Raw genomic sequence first — 21311 nt, 5'->3', positions numbered from 1 at the left:
GGACATAGCAGAGGGTGGGGGATGGGGAATCAGGGATGGCAAGACAAAGGGCAAGGGATGCAGGACGTAAGAATTGGAAAATTATTTGCTGAGAACATATATGTGGATGTACTTGATTGAGACAATGCACAGTGTATTTTGGATGGAAAATTCATTTGTGTGTTGTGATGGTGTAAAGTGAATAAATAAATAAATAAATAAATAAATAAAAAGTTTAACTTGTCAGCATGATTGTGTGTTTCTTGTTTCTTTCCAGGTACATTCAGCCATGTTGTTACAGAAATAAAACAGGCAGACTTGGAACTCACCTGGGGCATTAGGTTCCATTGTCTTATTACCATTTATACTCTTAGCACTTCAACAAAACATTTAGTTGCCACCAACAATGCTGTTCATATTTAAACACACCCTCTTTTAATAACTGGACTTAAAATGATCACATTGATTACTACCTCCTTTCCAATAATCAATGTTATTAGTTCTTTCTCTTAAGTATATCAAGGATGTATCTATATCTTTCCAATTCCGAAGCTGACACACTATTTCAAGTGTCTAGTTAAGTAGATTGTTGTATCTCTCTTGTAGTCTAATATAGTAGTCTCCCAGTAACTCTATATTCCATCTTCTTGCTCTTGTCTTAATTATTAAATACTTTAACATTTAGGAAACTGGCATGAGTAATAGCATTTACTTTGTTATATACAATGGAGAACTCTGAAAGTAAAATGAGATTGAAATAAATCTAAAATCTTTTCCACTTCTGTTTTTATAAATCTCACTCCTATTCTTCTCTTCCAAGATGTGAGTGCTATTCCAAGTTCAGTTTCTGTAACTTCCATGCATATTTTTATAATAAAGTTATTATATATTTACTACAAATAAATATATGAAAATATATATGAAATATATATTTACTACAAGTAAAATATATGAATATATGAAAATAGTTTTGTATATTTTTAAGTAATCTAAATTGTATTATGCTTATGTCTACATAAGGTTTTATCAAAACTAATTTAATTTACAATAGAATTTAAGCACAAGAGCTACTCAAGCATAAATTTAACAAAATACATAAAATATAGGCAAACATTGAAAAAGAATGTAGAGTTATAAGATGTTCATGGATTGAAATTTTCAGTACTGTTGAATGTCAGTTCTGTCCAACTTGAGGTACAGATTCAACACAATTCATTCAAAATTATAGGGTGGATTTTTTAAATACAAATTTATGGTGCCGGTAGGTGGCGGAATGGTTAAGGCTCTGTACTTCAACATGGCAGCTTGAAAAATCACATCAGCACAGGTGTGTGCATTCCCAAAATCCCAGGAGGAGAATGGTAGAGAGGCGATTGTGTGGCCATCCCTCCTGGGGGCTGACGTCTCACTTTCCCAAACACTGAAAATAACCTAAGTGTCCATGAAGAGATGAATAGGTAAACAAAATTTAATATGTTCTTACAGCGTACTTATTCAGTAATAAAAAGGAAAGAACTACTGAATCACTGAACAATATAAATGATTTTTAAAATCATTTTGATGAATCAAAGAAGTCAGATCCCAAAGAGTAAACTCTCACATTTCCAAGTAATACAAATTCTAACACAATTAAAACTCATAAATAGTAATAGAAAGTAGATTAGTACTTACTGTGTAATAAGTTAGAGAGAACTATAGTCTACAAGGGTGTACAAAAGCAGCTTTCAAGAATAATACAAAAAATGGGAACCAGCAGTTAGCGTAATGGCTATGTCGCTGGACTCCCACATAGTCGACCGCGGTTCATGTCCCGGACCCAGTGGCTTAAAACTCACGCCGGGCGTGTGTGCGTGCGTGCCCAGGATCCTGAGAGGAGAATGGAGGAGAAGGGACTGTGGAGTGACCATCCCCCCTGGGGAGTGATTTCTCGCTTTCTGTCTCTATGTCTCTCTCTGTCTGTCTGGCGAGCGCACGCGCCCTACAATGAAAATCTCTCAAAAAAAAAAAGAAAAATACAAATATTCTATATCTTTATTTTACAGTTTAAATGGGCTCAGTTTCTTAAAAGTTAATAATATTGTTATTCAAAAATTGAAATAAGGGACCAGCAGTTGCTGTAATGGCTATGTCGCTGGACTCCCATGTAGTTGACCGTGGTTCGAGTCTCGGACCCGGTGGCTTAAATTACACCAGGTGTGTGTGCATGCGTGCCCAAAATCCTGAGAGAAGAATGGAGGAGAAGGGATTGTGGCATGGCCATCTCCCCCAGAAGGTGATTTCTCTCTTGCTGACTCTGTCTTTCTAGTGAGCGCATGTGCCCTATAGAAAAAAAAAACAAACAAACAAACAAAGAGCAAGCGAGCAATAGAATTACAAGTATACATTTTCACTAATTTAGCCAGTCAAAGAACTTTAAAATAGTCATAAAACTTCCAAAATTCGATTCAGAAGAGTGGGAATTAGGAGCTAGTGTGAACAAGGAACCTTGTACTGCACATGTTTAAATGAACAAGTTAATAAATAAATATATCTTTTAAAGCTATAGAAGGAACCACCCAAGGATTTCAAGACTCAAATGGTTGCAACAATGTTGCTCCTGATAATCAAGATTGTTATTTCTCCTATGGCAGGTGGCATGGTGGTTAGGTGTGCTGGACTCTCATATGGATGATCATGATCATGGTTTGAGTCCCAGACCTGGTGGCTTGCTTTCTCATTTTCCCTCTTCTGCTTCTTCTCTCTCTTTCTCTCTCACTATGTCTCTTTCTGATCAAATCAAAATAAACAAATAAGTAAATAAAGTGAAATAGAATAATTATTTAAAAAAAAGATTGTTATGTCAATAGAGGAATACATCATACTTACATTCTGGCTACTTTTTAATAGGCTTTTCATTGGCTTGCAACTTCTTTCTTCATGCAAATCTACTAAATGATTTTTAAAAGGTATTTCTCTCCCAACTGATGGATAGATCTTCTAGATATAATGCATGCCTGTTTTATCTATTTTCTTAAAGAAAGCGCTGGGCATTGGACCACATAATTTGTGCCTTGTTTTGTTAGGAGTGTTAATCCTGGCTGCACAGAGGACTAAACAACAACTCCCAAATAACCTTCATCATGTTTCCCAAGAGGGCTTGTAGGGTATTTTTATGCAAATAGGATTTCATGTGTCCTTCTCTCAGTAACCTTGTGTTTACTAGTAAGAGCTATATCCCTTTCCTTTCCCAAGTTACAAAATTAGAGCCCCATTCAATATAGTAAACCATGGAAATTCCCAGGTGTCAAAGGCAAAAAAGCAGGGGAGGTGGTATAAGTCTGAGGCAAAATAATCATTTAGTCTGAATATCCACAATTAGAGTTGACACAGGATTTCAACCTAGTCCCAGGATCAATGAATTTTAAAATAGAAAAGAATACCTGTTTAATCTGTCTAATCTGATTATCTGTTTAAACAATGTTCTCATGGTCCTAACTAAAGTTTGTTTTTCAGTTATTAACCCTTATTAAACATGAGAAATTGTTCATGTCTCAATGTATATGCTATCTAAATTTTCACACTAGACTCAAGCTTCAGGTGTTAAAAATCAGATGGGTTTAATTCTTCTTCTTTATTATTATTTTTTTAATATGCCAAAGAGTACATGTGCTTCCTGGAGAGAGAGAGAAAGAAAGTGAGAAACATTCTCCCCCATGGGGGTGGGGTATGGTCATGACACAATCCCTTCTCCTCCATGTCCCCCTCCTTTCAAAATTTTGAGCAATCACACACATGAAGCCAGTGTCTCTCAAGCTGCCAGGTCCATACACAGTAGGCCATGTGGGATCCAGGCACCTTAGCTACCATGTCAGAGGCAGGCCCAAATTTAATTTGTATACTGAGTTTTATAAATAATTATTTATTTTTTTGTAATATTTAACATGTTAGAACTTTTACAATATTTAACATGTAAGAGCCTCTGAAATCCTCCCAAAACTCCTAATAATATGTCAAGTATGCCAAAATGGTAATAGTCATTCTGTCTGGACCTACAAGATAGAAAAAAAAGTCTAAATTTTTGTTTTTGGTTTTTTGGGGTTTTTTTGGAAAGGTTTTCGTTATAGGGTGCGTGCACTCGCCAGAAAGACAGAGAGAGACAGAGAGACAGAAAGCGAGAAATAACCCCCCAGGAGGGATGGCCACGCTGCGATCCCTTCTCCTCCATTTTCCTCTTGGGATCTTGGGCATGCATGCACATGCACCTGGCGTGAGTTTAAGCCACCAAGTCTGGGACTTGAACCACGGTCAACTACATGGGAGTCCAGTGACATAGCCATTGTGCTAACTGCTGGTCCCAGTATTTTTTCTTTTTTTTTTTTTTGCTATAATAAATTTTTAAAAACTAAAATAAATTAATTTTAGCACAAAAAATTAGAAATTATGCATTGAAAAGAAACCATTTCTGGGCTCATTCTTAAATTCTAATAGAAATGCTAATAAATAAACTAATCAGATTATAAATTCACATTACAAAGAAAAATTCTTATGTATAGGCACTAATATCTATGCATAAATTCCAACTGAAGGATCAATTATGTTTAAGAATAAACAGATTAAAAGTCATATAATTTTCAGATTTGATTATTGATATCTTCTAAAATTATGTTAATTAAAACCTCAGAAATAGGGACCAGCAGATAGCAAAATGATTATGTTGCTGGACTCCCACATAGTTGACCACAGTTGGAGTACCGGACCCAGCAATTGAAAACACACTGGGCACATGTGTGTGCATACCCAAAATCCCAAGAGGAAAATGGAGGAGAAGGAATTGTGGAATGTCCATCTCTTCTGGAGGATAAATTCTTGCTTTGTCTCTGTCTCTGCCTCTTCAGCAAGCACATATGCTCCATAGCAAAAAATCTCTCTTAAAATAAAGAAAAAACTCAGAAATAAATTCATATTTGTGTTCTGAGTCCATGGTGCTACCTAAGTAGAGTCTAGTCTGCTGATATTAGGTATTTTTCAAAATTTATACATATCTTCCATGAGAGAGAGAGGCACACAGAGAAATCGAAACAGAAACAGAGAGATAGGCACTCCCAACACAGTCTTCACGCTGTAATCAGCCATGTTTCAGTTGACCAGATCATGGGTATGTGCTTATGTCAGCATGTTCACGCAGGTCCCAGATACAAACCCAGGAATTTTCCCATGTGGGTCCAGCTACATTGCTACACCACTGCTTCACCCTGGTATTTAGATTTACTGCTCAAATAAATAAATAAATAAATAAATAAATAAATAAATAAAAGATTTCAGTTATATCAATCTCTTTTTAATTAAAAATTATATTTAATTAGTTTCTTTTAAAATCTTTGACCCTGAAGTGTGAGCCACAGGCCTAGCACAGAGGTCTGACACAGCCAATGTCTTACAAATTACCGAATGAATAAACAGAATCAAACACATTATTTTTTTAAATTGGGAGTTCTTCATGGCTAAATTAGTCTCTAAAATAATTAAAGAAGTGTTAGTAGTTATATTTGTTTCTTATAGAATTTAAAACAACACAAAAGCACAACCTTAAAAAAAAACCCCTACTTGTCTTAAACACATAGTGGAACAAAAGTTTCTACTTTGCATCGAAATATGAGAATACTAAATCAACCTGTTAATCTACAAAAATTACCTTTTTATCCTTCCTGTTAAATGAATACAGTAATAATATTGATAACAAAAATATTGCTAAGCAGCTTTATTTTGTCTATACCCACAAGTAGTCAGATAATTTGAATGTACATAAGTGACTATTTTACTTTGCATTTACAATGATCAGCTTTTTATAAATAGCCTCTAGAAGACATTTAATATACCAAGGGTCAGGAAAGGGGAAGGTGTTACATTTTCAGTTTATGAATTGCTAATCCCTTTTATGGGAGAATCAGCATAATTTTTATCAGGAGTTTTAAGGGAATTAAATCATAAGGAGAAAGGTTTTCATTATCTTCTTTTCAATATCCAAAATGAAGAAATAATTTATAAATTTTATGACCGAAACATTGACCACATTTTAAAAAATCTTTCTGAAAGGTGAATCAGTTGACTGATAAAAAAATTAGTTTCTCCATATGGAATATATTTTAAATTAGGGCTTAAATTTATCTACTGCAGTTTTTATATAGAAATGCAAATTTACAGATTTCTTAAATCATGTTGAATTAATGTATCTGTGAGAATATGGTATTTTACTCTCTGGTTTTATTTAAATAAGTCAATTTTATGTAAATTTCATCTTGTTTTGATATTAATAATAGAATGAAAATATTGCATCTCGAGAATCAACAAACTGCCAAAATAATCATCATTGAAGAGAAACTTGACAAAAATTACAATGAAAAAGTTTACATGTTAGGTAAAATGACATTGTGGTTAAATGTACCTTTGGTTTTGAAACCACAGAGTCTAAAGTAGGAAGTGGAGATGCTTATAAATTCATCCACCAAATATGTAAATATCATTGAAAAATATGTATTTAGTCACATTCCATGAGAGCCTTCAGATTTATTATACATGAACAATAGAAATTTTGTCATAGTTCATAAAGTGAGATTGTGATTTACTAAGACAATATGTAATAAGGACTAAGACAAAAGAATCATTGAACCAGAGTCTAAAAACTAATAGCTGAATCCTCCTCTGAAAGTTTGGTCAGAGGTAGATTTAGGTGTATGCTTTACATTAAGTACAGTCTGTCCCTGGGTATCCTACGTATAGACCTGTCTGGTTTTTCAGTTTTTTCTTTAATTTTGGGAACAATCCATAATGGATGTCTAAATCAGTAGCAAGAGCAAGTTATGGGCAACGGAACTTTGGAAATGTGAGCATTTCCAAAATTTGGGATTAGTTATGGTGTAAGACAGACCAAAAGATAGACTCATATCCCATTGTTTTTTTTGTGGACTTGAAGCTATATGCGTACTACATGTTAAGCCCTTGATATCAATATTTGCATTAAAATACTTCATTTGCTTTTATAAATAAATTATATTATGTTAAGTTTTAATTAATTAGAAATATTCTGTAGAGTTGATCGAATTAAATAGGAAAAAAATGACCAATAGAACAGAAAATGGACAAGAACTAACATGTAGTCTTTAGCAAGTAATTACTATTTTCTGATATGCATTTCTTGACTTATTATAATTTAAATGATGAATACACAAATTGTAAAGACAGAATGTTTGATAAAAGAAGGCTAGGAGGGCCAACTGGTGGTGTGGTGTTTAAGGCAGCTGGATTTCACACAGCCAACTATGTTTTTTGAGTCCTGGACCTGGCAGCTTGAAAAACACACCAGACAAATATATGTGCGTGCCCAATGGGAGAATGCAGCCTAAGAGATTTCAGTATGGCCATTCCCCTGAGGGATATTTCTCTCTCTCTCTCTCTCTCTCTCTCTCTCTCTCTCTCTCTCAGTGAGCACATGCACCATATAGAAAATTTAAAATAAATAAATAAAGGTTGAGAAATGTCCATCATAAACTATTAATAGTTACTCTCAGGTTAACTCAATTGTACCACAACAGTAAATGAGCAAAACCCAAGTAGTCCTGAAGGCAGAAATAATTTGTATGAGAAAGTTGTTCACTTTTAATATGTGTTATTATTTTCATACTGCCACCCTTTCTATAGATGAAAACTATGGTCCCATGCAGAGTTTTCTATCACTGCCAGGTTGGGAATGAAAAATAAAGACATACGAACACATACACACACACACACACACACACACACACACACACAAAGAATAAACAGCGACAACCAAAAAAATCCCTTTCATTCACAGAACTCCTAAGAAGCTTCACCAAGTCTTGCTGGAAGTAGTCTGCTTAGTCTTAATAGCTTTAGAATGAATGGTCTTTAAAGACCATGGAAAGGGATATTCTTCCAGTGGACAGAAATATATATGTTCATGTGTTTCTACTTTGCCTGAAAAGTAAGATGACCACACTTGATTAGATGTTGAATCTTACAAGGAGCAAGATTTGAAGATCAGTGACAAGAATCAGTGGGGCATAGAAACCAGACCTCTTAGAACAAGTCTGGAACTTGATCACTTGATTACTAATGATATTTTTCTACCCCTACCTTCACTCCCATAGAAGAAGATACTCTTGGTAATTTGGTGAACCCACAAATCCTCTGTGGATATTTCCAATCTCCTCATTCAACCAGAAAACCAGTTGTTTAATAGACATATCATCAAACAACCATACAAAGAAGACAATGAACAGACTAAATATTTAATTTTCCTTCAACATTGACTAAGTTATTTTCATTGCCAAGCTTTTGATTTGCTAGAATAAAAACTGATTTTAAACTCTTTACCTATCAAAACCACTTCCAAATATTTGGTATTGAATTAATTATTCTAGGAGGTAGAAAATTGCCCTCACTGAAATTGTTCCTCAGAGTTCCTTAGACTACTCTGAATTTCAATTTGTTTCTGTATTGGGTTGTATTGTGTCCCCCTGAAAAATAATAACCACCTCAGAATACAGCACTAGTTTGAAATAAAGATATAGTTAAAATGAGTTTATATTGGATTAGGGTAGACTCTAAATTCATTATGGCCAGAGATTTTATAAAAAAGGGGAAATTTTTACCCAGAAGTACAGGCACATGAAGAGATAGAGGCAAAGATTGGAGTAATGCATCTACAGTCAAGAAATGTCAAGCATTAGCCAGCAACACTGGAAACTAAGAAAACATAAATAAATTAGATTCTCCTCTGGAAACTTTAGAAAGATCACAGTCCTTCCTAGAACTGGATTTCAGATTTCTACTCTCTAGAACGGAAAGAACAAATTTTGTCCAGATAATGGAACTTTGTTAGGGCAGCCCAAAGAAACTCATTCAGGATTCTTTTATGTCATATCTCTGCTATCACCCACATCTATGGATCAACTGAATCATAGAAACACTCTTTTCCAAGCAAAGCAACTCCTTCATAGGGATGAGATACAAAAATGGTTTGGTTCTTAAGGATTTATTGCAGTAGATGGGTTATCTCTTACTGAGCAAGGATAGATAGAATATATTTTCAATTTGGGTTAGTGTCATAGATTAAAGAAGAATACATTAGGGCATGTTCTCTTTGGTGAAAATTACAAAAGTAGCATGAAAGACATGATCATTAATGTATATTATATTTTATTATATATAAAATGAGAAGAAAATTTATTTATTTGCTTTTCAGAGATGATTTGATGAGCCTGGATTTTCAATTATAGTATTTTCTAATGAGAAAGCTTTCCCTATCCTCAGCTGTATTCCACTGAAATTGTCAAGTTTTGATATAGAATGAGGACTGAGCAGGACAAATAAGTGATAAGACAATGACAAAGAAACACATAAAGCTACCAAAAAGTAAGTTTTAGAATAATAAAAACCAACTTCAAGAAAGTTTCTGAAATAAACAGTATTCAAAGCAGAATAGAGGATGTATTTTACACAACACAATATAGGCATTTAATAAATGTGAGTACGTTTTCATTATTAGTTTTCTCTTGCTATCATTAATGTTATTAATTTATGAATCACTACAAACTTAGAAAATGGATGGTAATTGTAATGCTTAATTAAACTAGGAAAAGTGCTACCATAGTAAATGAATAAGTAAAACTTCCAAGTCCATTTTATGAAAACATCAGCAGTTTTATGTTATTAAAATCCATGGTAGTAGGAATTTTCTTAATAGATAAATCTTCTTACATCAAATATGGTATTAATGTAATAGTTTATGTAACCATAGCCTCAGTAGCCAAAATAAGTATTTTGGTACCTTATTATATATTTGTCCTAGGTTTTACAAAATCTGAAGCACACCAAAAATTATTTGATTAAAATACTTTAGAAGAAAAAAAAAATAATTGGAATTTAATCAGTATTCAAGGACTTCTACATTTTTTAATTAAACTATTTTTTAAAAAAATACATTTCAAGGAAAACTAGATTACAGGTTTATTTATAATTCAAGATCTCATCCCCCAAAGATACAATTATATTGTAGCAAATTACTTATTATAAAAATATTTCATACCTAATGAGTACTTCCTATATGCAGGGCACCTCTCTAAGTTTTGTTCATGTATGCGTGAGCTCACTTATGCTCACAGTTCAATGAAAGAATTATCCTTATCTTACCAAAGGAAACTCTGGCTAAGGGAGGCTAAAATAACTTTACAAGGTTATAAGAAATTGGAATAACATGATTTAATATTAACTGGTTAAAACTAGGTAGAATATAAGGTTTTATTAAGAAACTCATTGGGAACCAGCAGTTAGCGTAATGGCTATGTCGCTGAACTCCCACGTAGTCGACCGCGGTTCATGTCCCGGACCCGGTGGCTTAAAACTCACGCCAGGCGCGTGTGCGTGCGTGCCCAAGATCCCGAGAGGAGAATGGAGGAGAAGGGATTGCGGCGTGACCATCCCCCCTGGGGGGTGATTTCTCGCTTTCTGTCTCTATGTCTCTCTCTGTCTGTCTGGCGAGCGCACGCGCCCTACAGTGAAAATCTCTCCAAAAAAAAAAAAAAAAAAGAAACTCATAATCTATCATGTCATTTCTCCAGGTGAGTTCTGCCTTTACATTAGAAGATAGTTCATATCAAAGAAAGAACTTCATGGGGACCAGCAGTTAGTAATGGCTATGTCGCTGGTCTCCCATGTAGTAGACTGCGGTTCGAGTCCTGGACCCGGCGGCTTAAACTCACGTTGGTCGCGTGTGCGTGCATGCCCAAGATCCCAAGAGGAGAATGGAGAAGAGATCGTGGTGTGACCATCCCCCCTGGGGGGTGACTTCTCGCTTTCTGTCTCTCTGTCTCTCTCTGTCTTTCTGGCGAGCGCACATGCCCTATAGCTGAAAACCTCTCCAAAAAAAGAAAAAAGAAAGAAAGAACTTCATGAACACAGAATAAACAGAATAAAAGAGATGTTTAAACAAAGATAGTCATATGTGTATGTGTGTGTGTTTGATTCATATGCATAGACACATATCTATAGACACATACAATCTATATTCATATAGCTATATATCTATATTTACATAGCCATATACTGTGTATTTTTAATATGTGTGTGTAAAGACCTTAGTCTTTAGGTTAGGGTACAAGGATGGTTCAAAAAGTTCATGAAGAAATGTGATTAAAATATAAGTTCATTTTGGTGGAAAATAATTTGAAATCCAAGCAGTTTTTCAATAATATGGATTTTCCATGAACTTTTTGAAGACCCTCCCATACATTTTGATTTATCAATAGGTGAATATAGGTACTACTTTAGTAAAAATATTTATTGAATTCCTACTACAATCTATGTATTGAGCTTGGGACTAAGGATTCAAGAATTATAGATACTGACTCATGGAGAAGTCATGTATATGAGTGCCCTGAAGAAATGCAAAAGGTACTATGAACATACAAAAGGCAATTTTAGGAGAGTCTTGCAAGAAGTGATATATATGGAGGTGGAAAAAAATTACTTAGCCAATGAAAAGTTGTTCTGAGCAAAACTCCATTATGTGCAAGAATGCTGGGACAATAGAAAAGAAATGGAGATTTAGGTAATTGTGAAAAGTCCAATACACGTCAATTATGAAGAGTGAAAACACTCTGGTGAAAGGAGAGTTCAGGTCAGAGAAGGTCAGAGAAGATCAAAGAACTGGTGAGATCTAATAAGCATTTTTAAATTTTATCCTGAATATAATCAGCCAATAAAGGTAATGTAGTAAAATTCCGCCATTATAAAGAGTAGTTACCACTTACATCATGGTCTACTTCAATAACAAGTCATATCATCTCTGCCTCCAGAACACATCTCGAAGCTCTTTGCCTCTTTGGGTTTCCATTGCTACTACCCTAATCTGATTTGCCATCCATCTTTTCTCAACTGTATTACAACAATTATCAGTCAACTGCTCTGCTATGAAGTTGGGGAAGGACTCTCGACTTCTAATCTAAACTTGAGACCCAAAACTCATTTCAATAAATAAGTCAGAGTTTATGTTCTCCCTGCTTAATACCTGCAATGACTGCCCAATGCTAATTAAGCACCAATTCCTTTCCATGGTCTTCATGACCCTTCTTGCTTTGGTTTCTGTTTTACTCTCTGATCTTACCTATTGTCATGCAGTCCTTTGTAATTTCTGTTCCCCATCTGTTTTCTTTATAGATACACCCCAATAAGGACATTGTAAAGACATGCACACAAAGGGAGGAATAGATCAAAGTACATTTATCATCAAACAACACAAAATTTGTAAAATTGTTGCTTTGTCTAGATAGATCATCTCTCAGACTTCTCAGAACTTGTCAAGAAGTATCTAGAATTCAAAATTAGGAATATTTCAGACAATTTCAAAAGAAAGCCAAGGACACATCTGATTTTTTCCAAGAGGGTAAAACCAGGTTTAAGGATACCTAAAGGTTATAATTACCTCAGAGTTTTATTTTCTCTTTTATATGTTGATATATGCATGGAGAGAAACTGGCTTTATTTATTTTTTTTTAAGTGAGAATTAAGAGCCTTAATTCCTTAGTGAATGAGATATGAATACTGAGGAATTCTTTCCATTGCCCTTGTTAATTATGAGGCTTTGCTTCTAGGACTTTTTAAGTGTTCTGTCAGACAATAGATGAATTACTAATGTCCTTGAATGTCTCTCTCTATAGTGAATGTTGTGACTTGGGTGTGGTTCCTGGGTTGATTAGTAAGTAGCATATTCTGTAAATAGCAAGCTAGCACTGTCTGCCTGGTTTTTTTGACTGCTCATTGGCTACAGGAAATTAACTCTACCCTAATTTCCTATGTGATTCAATGGAGTGAAAATAAAGGGAACTCAGGCTAATTTGACCTTTAAAGACACTCCTATATTCTAAAACTTCATACGGAAAAAATTTCGGAAAAGGTACGGTGCTTTTTAGAATCAGGACTATGCATGTTTGCTGGTTTTAGTGAAAAATCTTAGATTTTTTTTTTTTTTTTGGTGAGAGATATTTTTGCTATAGGGTATGTGTGCTCGCCAAGGAGACAAAAAATGAGAAACCACCCCCAGGGGAAATGGCCCTGCCAAAATCCTTTCTCCTCCATTATCCTCTTGGGATTTTGGGCATGCTTGCACATGTGCCCAGTGTGAGTTTGAAGTTGCCTGGTTCAGGACTCGAACCACAATCAACTAGGTGGGATTCTGGCAACATAAGCATTATGCCATTTACTAGTCCCAAAAAGCTTAGATATTTTGCAGTTGTTAGTCTGAACCACAGGAATAGCCACAAATGTAAGGAATATATTTATACAGATCTTACAAAGCTTAGAACTGGAAAGACTATCTATTCAAAAGTAATTATGACTGAGTCATAGAAATCGGTACCCAATTTTAAATTATACTTATCATGTGACTCTTTACAGCATTATTTCTAATTATTCTTCATCTTTACTTGGTCACCAGATTCTCAACTTCTCAGCAGACTGTTAGTAGCTCTCATATTATTCCACTTGAGCATTACATTCTCAGTCTGTGAATTTGACATATGCACACATCAGATGCGAAGGACTGCTTAATAGGTATGTAAAAATGTCTAAACCAGGGGATACATTTTTTAAGGAAATGTTGATAGCACTGATGAATTAATTTTACTGGCAATAAGGTTGCAATGGAAATACAAAGAAACAAAACAAACCAAAAAATGTTCAGACTGTCCAAATGAAATCCATAGACCTCTCAGGCACAGCTGGAACTTTAAAGTAGGAAACACCAGACTGTCACTTTTTACATTTCTGAGTAAGTACATCTGAATCACTGAATGCAGAAGAAACTACATGTCTGAAAGGAAAAACTGGGCTACTCATCCATTTAGATAGAAAGCAATAATAACACATTTATCCTAATTCTAAAATGAAGACATTGTAACAACCATGTATTTTCTTTCTATTAAAATGTATTACTTTTTAAATGCAGCTCTATCAGATTGTTTAATCCAGCAAATTTTTTTAAAATAATTATCAGTATATTGTCATCATTGCAGTGGCAAGCTAATTGCCTTTTCTGGTGATGGCAAATAAATATCTGAGAAACACTAATTCATGAGTGTAAATAGTGAATGGAACAGAGAGTTGGTTTTTCTGACCTATGTTCATTCATTCTAAAAGATTTTGAAAGATATATTCCAAGATTATACGCGGTGGGGATCGAAGATAAGACATTGGTCCTTGCCCTATAATAAAGAGATCCAACCCAACCATCATCCATAACTCCACAGTTCATACTCCATAGGTATGCCTGTACTTTGACTTTGCTCCTTGACGCTGATTAGGTAAGTGTTGTGCTCTCAACGCAAGCTGCGATAATCAAATTCTCTCATCAGCACATTTGGGAAGGGAATTCAGAGGCATTTCCTATATATATAGATATATATAGCTGGAATTAAAATGTGTAAACTCATGTGCTCCAGGGTGACCATATTGTATTTAGCTATGTGGACAGAAACATGAACAGCTGGTCCACAAAAGCAAGAATGCTGAAGTAAGACCAAGATGAAGAAACACAATGAGTGAGAACCACCCCCTCTCAACCTCTATTAGATTTTCACTCTGTTTTCCCTGATGCCTTAGTATAATTCAGCCTCTGGGTTCCATTTAGCATTTTAAAATCCTTATATTGAAGTCTTTTTCTTAATCTGTATTATGTTGTTTTTTTTTTTTCTCTTTTCATAATTACAATCGAAGAACTCTTCACTAATACAAAGAGATTTTAGTCTAGTGTAAAGCTGGAAAAATAAAACCATAATTTTGATATAAATGCTAAGTGGTAAAGAAGCATATTATACACTAAACTAGAAAAGTTCTTCAATAAAAGCATTAGAAGCAGGGCCAAAGGTGCTAATGATGAATAAAAGGATTTCTGGAGTGAAATTTGTTGTACACATGATACTTGGCCCACATACTAAAATATGCCACACAAAAAGGAACCAGGCACAAGAAAATATATGCAGGACCTGAGAATGTATTAATATATGGTTACCCTACACCAGATTTGAGGTTCTCTCTGTATCTTTAGGAGGTATTTCTAGGGAAAGGCTTTTGGCTAGCAATTTTCCTGCATCAGAGGGGTTATTTTGGACTAGGGTAAAATGAGGTGAGCACAGTGAGCTCCTCCCACACTCTCACAAATTCCTGTTTGCCAAGGTATCCACCCAGTTACTAGAATAGTGGCCGTTAATTCAGTTATCTCTATTTCTTTGAGATGCTGCAGATATACAAAGCAGTTAGGTCAGCATAGGTGTTATCAATAGAAAATAAAATGCCTACCAACTTCATTAAGATAAAATTTGCCATTGATAGGAAGTAAGTAAAATCTCTTGTTTTAAATAATATGTGCCAACCTCTGTAAGGAATGTGATCTCTAACAGTTTTCTACTTAAGAATTCACTTATTTCAGTTGGCTGTGGATTTACCGTGCCCTAAGGCTTCCTAATTAGTTGATTATTGTGAACAAACTTCTTATTTCAATTTTCCCCCAGAACCTTATAAAAAGGATTTGAGTTAGGTGTCTTCAGGTCTATTCGCAGTCAAAGTTACTTGTTTTAAGTACTTGGATATCACATCGTCAAAATGTACTACAACTTCCCATTTTCATTCCTCAAAAGTATAGTACCACAGGAATTTTAAAAACAAAGTGAGATAACTTCTGTAACTTTACCATATTTCACTATGTTTTTGTCCCTTCTGGTATGGAAACACTGAAGTTGTCTGGTATAAAAACATAACCTGAAAAAAATGTAAGATCTATTATTATAAATATTACTAGCTCAATATCATAAAATATTAAATCTAAACATTTCTTAAAAATTACTTTTAGTATCCTAATTTTGCCAAAAATATAATGGACACCTAGTGAGGTTAAGAGATTCTTATAATAATCTACATATTTTCTGGCCTGCCATAAATTACAGCTTATGCCAGGCTTCTATAATATCCCCGGATTTCTGTGATAACTTTCTTAAAATTTGCATTTTTCAAAAATCTCTCACTCCACTAAAAAGCATTACTATATAATAATTAGCATAAATTACAGTTAATACTTTACTACCCGGTAGATTGTATTAGGTTATCAGAAAAGTCATAATGCATTTTTGCACAGAAAAATACAGAAAATACATCATGACTTTCCAAATGACCTATTAGAACTTTAAAAAAAAATTTCTACTGGGGCTAACAGGTGGTTAGGGCACTGGATTCCCGACTGCAGTTTGGTTTCCGCACCTGGTGGCTTGCTTTCTCACTTTCTGTCTCTCTCTTTGGTGACTACAACAAGTTAAAAGTAATAATAATAAATAAAATGAAATATATCTTTAAGATATATATTTTTATGATTATATGGTATCCAGAAGCATAATTAATCCTTTTTAACTGGATACAGCTTCTTCTGTAGTCCCTAGTAGTCTCAGTCATCTCCAGAATAAAACTGAACCACTTTCAGAATGCTTGAATTAGGTCACTCTCTAATTAACAACTGATTTTCACCTGTCTTCAGTATTTCCTACAGTCACACTGACCACTTTTCCATACCTTACTACATCTCCCAGCATAACAGTACTTTTCTGAACCAAATAACTATATATTTACTTTAAGTCCCTTCATCCAAGGTTCTGTTAGCATCTTTCAGCTCTCCCCAATCTGGTTTTAGTGAAAAATCTTAGATTTTTTTTTTTTTTTTGGTGAGAGATATTTTTGCTATAGGGTATGTGTGCTCGCCAAGGAGACAAAAAATGAGAAACCACCCCCAGGGGAAATGGCCCTGCCACAATCCTTTCTCCTCCATTATCCTCTTGGGATTTTGGGCATGCTTGCACATGTGCCCAGTGTGAGTTTGAAGTTGCCTGGTTCAGGACTCGAACCACAATCAACTAGGTGGGATTCTGGCAACATAAGCATTATGCCATTTACTAGTCCCAAAAAGCTTAGATATTTTGCAGTTGTTAGTCTGAACCACAGGAATAGCCACAAATGTAAGGAATATATTTATACAGATCTTACAAAGCTTAGAACTGGAAAGACTATCTATTCAAAAGTAATTATGACTGAGTCATAGAAATCGGTACCCAATTTTAAATTATACTTATCATGTGACTCTTTACAGCATTATTTCTAATTATTCTTCATCTTTACTTGGTCACCAGATTCTCAACTTCTCAGCAGACTGTTAGTAGCTCTCATATTATTCCACTTGAGCATTACATTCTCAGTCTGTGAATTTGACATATGCACACATCAGATGCGAAGGACTGCTTAATAGGTATGTAAAAATGTCTAAACCAGGGGATACATTTTTTAAGGAAATGTTGATAGCACTGATGAATTAATTTTACTGGCAATAAGGTTGCAATGGAAATACAAAGAAACAAAACAAACCAAAAAATGTTCAGACTGTCCAAATGAAATCCATAGACCTCTCAGGCACAGCTGGAACTTTAAAGTAGGAAACACCAGACTGTCACTTTTTACATTTCTGAGTAAGTACATCTGAATCACTGAATGCAGAAGAAACTACATGTCTGAAAGGAAAAACTGGGCTACTCATCCATTTAGATAGAAAGCAATAATAACACATTTATCCTAATTCTAAAATGAAGACATTGTAACAACCATGTATTTTCTTTCTATTAAAATGTATTACTTTTTAAATGCAGCTCTATCAGATTGTTTAATCCAGCAAATTTTTTTAAAATAATTATCAGTATATTGTCATCATTGCAGTGGCAAGCTAATTGCCTTTTCTGGTGATGGCAAATAAATATCTGAGAAACACTAATTCATGAGTGTAAATAGTGAATGGAACAGAGAGTTGGTTTTTCTGACCTATGTTCATTCATTCTAAAAGATTTTGAAAGATATATTCCAAGATTATACGCGGTGGGGATCGAAGATAAGACATTGGTCCTTGCCCTATAATAAAGAGATCCAACCCAACCATCATCCATAACTCCACAGTTCATACTCCATAGGTATGCCTGTACTTTGACTTTGCTCCTTGACGCTGATTAGGTAAGTGTTGTGCTCTCAACGCAAGCTGCGATAATCAAATTCTCTCATCAGCACATTTGGGAAGGGAATTCAGAGGCATTTCCTATATATATAGATATATATAGCTGGAATTAAAATGTGTAAACTCATGTGCTCCAGGGTGACCATATTGTATTTAGCTATGTGGACAGAAACATGAACAGCTGGTCCACAAAAGCAAGAATGCTGAAGTAAGACCAAGATGAAGAAACACAATGAGTGAGAACCACCCCCTCTCAACCTCTATTAGATTTTCACTCTGTTTTCCCTGATGCCTTAGTATAATTCAGCCTCTGGGTTCCATTTAGCATTTTAAAATCCTTATATTGAAGTCTTTTTCTTAATCTGTATTATGTTGTTTTTTTTTTTTCTCTTTTCATAATTACAATCGAAGAACTCTTCACTAATACAAAGAGATTTTAGTCTAGTGTAAAGCTGGAAAAATAAAACCATAATTTTGATATAAATGCTAAGTGGTAAAGAAGCATATTATACACTAAACTAGAAAAGTTCTTCAATAAAAGCATTAGAAGCAGGGCCAAAGGTGCTAATGATGAATAAAAGGATTTCTGGAGTGAAATTTGTTGTACACATGATACTTGGCCCACATACTAAAATATGCCACACAAAAAGGAACCAGGCACAAGAAAATATATGCAGGACCTGAGAATGTATTAATATATGGTTACCCTACACCAGATTTGAGGTTCTCTCTGTATCTTTAGGAGGTATTTCTAGGGAAAGGCTTTTGGCTAGCAATTTTCCTGCATCAGAGGGGTTATTTTGGACTAGGGTAAAATGAGGTGAGCACAGTGAGCTCCTCCCACACTCTCACAAATTCCTGTTTGCCAAGGTATCCACCCAGTTACTAGAATAGTGGCCGTTAATTCAGTTATCTCTATTTCTTTGAGATGCTGCAGATATACAAAGCAGTTAGGTCAGCATAGGTGTTATCAATAGAAAATAAAATGCCTACCAACTTCATTAAGATAAAATTTGCCATTGATAGGAAGTAAGTAAAATCTCTTGTTTTAAATAATATGTGCCAACCTCTGTAAGGAATGTGATCTCTAACAGTTTTCTACTTAAGAATTCACTTATTTCAGTTGGCTGTGGATTTACCGTGCCCTAAGGCTTCCTAATTAGTTGATTATTGTGAACAAACTTCTTATTTCAATTTTCCCCCAGAACCTTATAAAAAGGATTTGAGTTAGGTGTCTTCAGGTCTATTCGCAGTCAAAGTTACTTGTTTTAAGTACTTGGATATCACATCGTCAAAATGTACTACAACTTCCCATTTTCATTCCTCAAAAGTATAGTACCACAGGAATTTTAAAAACAAAGTGAGATAACTTCTGTAACTTTACCATATTTCACTATGTTTTTGTCCCTTCTGGTATGGAAACACTGAAGTTGTCTGGTATAAAAACATAACCTGAAAAAAATGTAAGATCTATTATTATAAATATTACTAGCTCAATATCATAAAATATTAAATCTAAACATTTCTTAAAAATTACTTTTAGTATCCTAATTTTGCCAAAAATATAATGGACACCTAGTGAGGTTAAGAGATTCTTATAATAATCTACATATTTTCTGGCCTGCCATAAATTACAGCTTATGCCAGGCTTCTATAATATCCCCGGATTTCTGTGATAACTTTCTTAAAATTTGCATTTTTCAAAAATCTCTCACTCCACTAAAAAGCATTACTATATAATAATTAGCATAAATTACAGTTAATACTTTACTACCCGGTAGATTGTATTAGGTTATCAGAAAAGTCATAATGCATTTTTGCACAGAAAAATACAGAAAATACATCATGACTTTCCAAATGACCTATTAGAACTTTAAAAAAAAATTTCTACTGGGGCTAACAGGTGGTTAGGGCACTGGATTCCCGACTGCAGTTTGGTTTCCGCACCTGGTGGCTTGCTTTCTCACTTTCTGTCTCTCTCTTTGGTGACTACAACAAGTTAAAAGTAATAATAATAAATAAAATGAAATATATCTTTAAGATATATATTTTTATGATTATATGGTATCCAGAAGCATAATTAATCCTTTTTAACTGGATACAGCTTCTTCTGTAGTCCCTAGTAGTCTCAGTCATCTCCAGAATAAAACTGAACCACTTTCAGAATGCTTGAATTAGGTCACTCTCTAATTAACAACTGATTTTCACCTGTCTTCAGTATTTCCTACAGTCACACTGACCACTTTTCCATACCTTACTACATCTCCCAGCATAACAGTACTTTTCTGAACCAAATAACTATATATTTACTTTAAGTCCCTTCATCCAAGGTTCTGTTAGCATCTTTCAGCTCTCCCCAATTTATATTTGATTTATTGATTCAGGAAAGCTAACTCATGCAAATGCTATCTGAGCATCATTGATACATCAGCCCCTTTCTCTGTTTAGCACCCTACATTTTTAAATATGAACATAATGTATGTGGTTACAGACATTGAATGATAGACAGCCTTTAACTTTGAATATTTTTCCCCTAGCAACAGTAGGGGATTTTATTATTCTGGTAGCATATGATCGAGACTAATGGCAGGACTACAAAGCTTGTGAAGCATAGTTTTCACCCAAGACAAGTATAAAAACCAGTACAATAATAGACATTATGATTTTAATGTCATTAGCATCATTACCCAAACTCTAATCAACTAAAGTAAAGAATATATTGACCAATATGTTTGCTGTTTTTGTAATTGCTCAGTCATGTTTACTCATTTACAGTGGGTGTATTTGCGTATAGTATATTTGTGTGTATTAACTAAGTATGTGGCACATGTAAAAAAAGTGATCTTGTATGTTTACATCCCCCAAATTCTAAATTATCAGACAGCCATGTTGGGTGTTATTTCCTTAACTGTCTCCAGCTCCTTTGGCAATTTTAGAAATGGTAGTTGTTTTGGTCATGAAATGAGTTAAAATGCAACAAAGAACACTAATCTCACAGTCAGGTCCACTACTGCACACAAAGGTATATCTCTGTGTGCATATGTATGTTTGCAATCTTCCGGTCATCCTACCACTAGTTCTAAAAACTCTACCAATAAAATGAAGGCTCCAAGAAAGCAGATGTCATAATCTTGCTTTGGGATAACATATAGACTTGTATATAATCTTCCTAGGGCTCTATAATGCTACACGTCCACGCTGGTTTTGTATTTCTTTCCTTAATATATCAATGTTTTTCAAAGCCAAT

Source organism: Tupaia chinensis, unplaced genomic scaffold (assembly GCF_000334495.1).
Source record: "Tupaia chinensis unplaced genomic scaffold, TupChi_1.0 Scaffold000164_1, whole genome shotgun sequence".
NCBI classification, from domain to species: domain Eukaryota; kingdom Metazoa; phylum Chordata; class Mammalia; order Scandentia; family Tupaiidae; genus Tupaia; species Tupaia belangeri.
Note: the sequence above shows the minus strand (reverse complement) of the source record.